Below are 3,267 nucleotides of genomic sequence, written 5' to 3' on the forward strand. Positions count from 1 at the left end.
TACAGGTTGGTCACGGCCGCCGGAGGCCCGGGGGGGCGCGCCGGTCGCTCTGTTCCCGGCCGGGCCCAGGCGGGCTGGGGGCGGGAGGCGAGGGCCGGGCGCGGGGAGCGGAGCGAGCGCCCCCCAGGCTGCGCGGGGAACGGGCGCGGGCGGCCAGGAAGCGCTCCCCTGCCCCGCCGCGGGGTGCGCCTTCCCCGGCCTCGGATGCGCGCTGGATGCCCCGGGCCGCCAGACCTCGGCCTGCCCCGCCAGCACCCGGGGGCCAGGTGCCTGGGGGTGAGGCGGACGCGCAGCGCTCCCCGGGGCCATCGCGCAGGTGTGAAGGCCTCCTGCCTCGGCAGGTTTCCGGGCCGGCCTTGTCCACCCCGCCGCCAGGCTCCTGGGCGTCGCTCTGCGCTTCACATCCGTCCTTTTATGAATTGGCCTGTTTGAGTGGCTGTCATTAGGGTGGCCACACGGCGAGCAAAGCAGGGTCCTGCCAGAGCCACACCGTTTTGTCATTGAGCCCTTAAGAGACCGGTGTGGGTCTCCTGGATGGAAACTCAAGGCAGGCCCAGAACCCTGAGCAGGGCTGTATCTCTCGGACTCAGATTTTCTTCTTTCAGGGCAGCGTGATAACTCTAAACGCAGGTCCTGATAAATGCTTGAAATATCATAGGGTAAATCTTTCAATTTTAGGCATAATTGTTCAGGGAATATCCGATCAAGGATGCGTGTTCAGACACACTCAGGTTCAGGCCTCGGAAGGATGTGTTTTTAATCTCATGTTTGTACAGTCATCAGCTAGGCCTGGATTGCCCTCGCGGTGAGAGTTTGTGTACGAGGAGGTCCGGGTTGGCGAAGACCTTTAATAGGGATCAGAAAGTAACAGGTGGCTATTTTTAAAAAAAAATTATGATTCATATTTTCATAGCTACAACTGTGACTTGAAATTAAATAGGAGAGGAGAGGTTGGCCTATGGCAGTTATCCGCAAGGCAGATATAGAGCAGGAATGGTGTGTTTTTTTTAACATTCAAAGATTAAGTTTCAACAGTTCTAAATAAAAATCATGGCTTCTCAATCCTCTACAACAACAGCAAAAATGTATTTCCTAATCGGTGGGCTTTTGTTCTGTGGGCCTTTGATGTTGGATTTTCCATTCATCTCTAGTATATTTGATCTGGCTGTTGCTAAAACTAGAGTGAAGGAAAAGTCAAGTTTAAGAGAAAAATGAAAAAGTGAACAGGCTGGTTGGACCCACTTGGAGTTCATAGAAGATGTGACATTTTGGCAGAGTAGATGGTAAGCATACTAGGAGCTCTGCAAAAGTTGAAGACAAGCCATGTGAAATGGTGGTAAACTTTAGCTATGACATAGTCAAAAGAGGAAAAATATTACACTTGTAAAAGAAAAAATATCGACTTGAAATAGTAGCATTTGCTTGCGGTTTAGAGAATTGAGGTTTTGGGTACCATTTTTTTCTTCTTCTTTGGGTATGGCATTTCTTTGAAATGAGTTCCATTTGCTTCTCTTCTCTTTCCTGCATCCACTGTGAGTGTGTATATGTGTGTGTACACTTGGGCAGGCATGTACATATTTGTTTCATCCTTTATCAATGATGCTGTGATAATTGTAGAATTTTCATAACTATGTGAATATATCCCAGGGGAAGAGTGACAAGTTTGTGAAGAAAAAAAAACCACATCTCCCCATAACATTGTATCCCAATGTAAACCAGGCGCTGGGCTAGGAGCTGGAGGCTCAATGAGGAAAAGAGATAGACCAGGACTTATGAATCTGTCAGGAAAGACAAATGTGCAATCAAGTGGAGAGACAATGAGATAGCCTATATTCTAGTTTTGATTTGGAAACTATGATCTTCAGTCTAAAGAAATTATAAATTGCCCCCCCCCAGTATCAACATTTTGGAGGTTGTCATGTTATATGATTCTTACCTGTCTCAAGGACTTGTGCAAGAAGTTTTTACACCTTCAAAACTCATTGTGCACAAACTTTTAACATTTTAAAATTAATCCTTTCAATTAAAAAATAATTAGATATGAAAGAAATGACAGAAATGATTGTGAAAAGAGAATAAACAACCATAGTCCCGATAACCTAATACAAAAGATTGTACTATCTGTGTATTTTTAAGACTATATGACTTTTGTGTAGCTGTGGTCATGTGTTGTACATTTTTTATGCTGTTTTTTCCATTTATTATTTGTCATAAGTATTTTTCATGTTTCTATACAGTTTTCTTCCTTAAAAAATTATAAATATAAGACTATGCCCTGTGAATATAGGCTCACTTAACATGGCTATAACTCTATCATGGGATATTTGCTGTTTCCAGCTTTTCATCATCATAAATAATGTCCTGACAGATAGTTAGAGTATAGGGATTTATTTCTATTGGAAGTTATTATTTTTCATGATAAATTCCAAACAGTGATATTCCTGGAAAAAATGGATTATCTAAATTTTTAAGTAGATATATATTATATATACATTTATGGAAATATATGTAATATATATTATAGGTTACGGATATGTACATAGCTCCAAGTTGGCTTTCTAAAGGTTATAATTCTGAATAAGATGATTTATATGCTTTCTGAGGTAAATCTGCCTTTTTAGTATTTGTGGATCATCTTCCCTCTTTTACAGGAATAATAGAAGATAAAATATCTTGGATTTATGACCTTTGCACTGTATAAAGACTTGACCTTTAACAAATTCATCTGAAATCCAGCTGATAAAATATACCTCTTAGAGTAAAATCAAAGTAGGAATGCTATAAAAGTTGTAAAGCTGAATAAAAAGGTCTTTTAGGAAAAAGTGATTTTTGAGCTCAGGTGTCTAATTCTGCTTTTTGCTTTCCTACTCAGACTTCAAATAAATGATCAAAGGAATTTATATAGTGAGAAATCTGTGCCCTAAAGGTACAGAGAGAAGAAGACCGTTTGTTCCTAGGCTGTCAACCCTAAGGCATTTCTTGTAGATTCAGTACTGATGGAACTGGGCTCATGAAACTGATGGGTAAAACTAAGGTTCAGGTCACAATTCCCTTTCTCAGAGATTTGTACAAAAAATAAGTAACAGAGCTTCTGCAGAAGCCCTTAATGTGAAGGGGTGAAGGTTAAAGGTGGAGCTTTCTGTTGGTAAGATGGAATTCATTGACTTCTGAGGCAGTTTCTCCATGAGACCCCAGGGCAAGGACAGCCACACCAAACAGAATGTGTTCAGATGACAGGGACTGACCCTGTGAGTCCAGAGGTTGGGG

This window comes from Aethalodelphis obliquidens, unplaced genomic scaffold, assembly GCF_003676395.1.
Source record: "Aethalodelphis obliquidens isolate GAN/ISIS:26980383/991018 unplaced genomic scaffold, ASM367639v1 scaffold15, whole genome shotgun sequence".
Taxonomy (NCBI): Eukaryota; Metazoa; Chordata; class Mammalia; order Artiodactyla; family Delphinidae; genus Aethalodelphis; species Aethalodelphis obliquidens.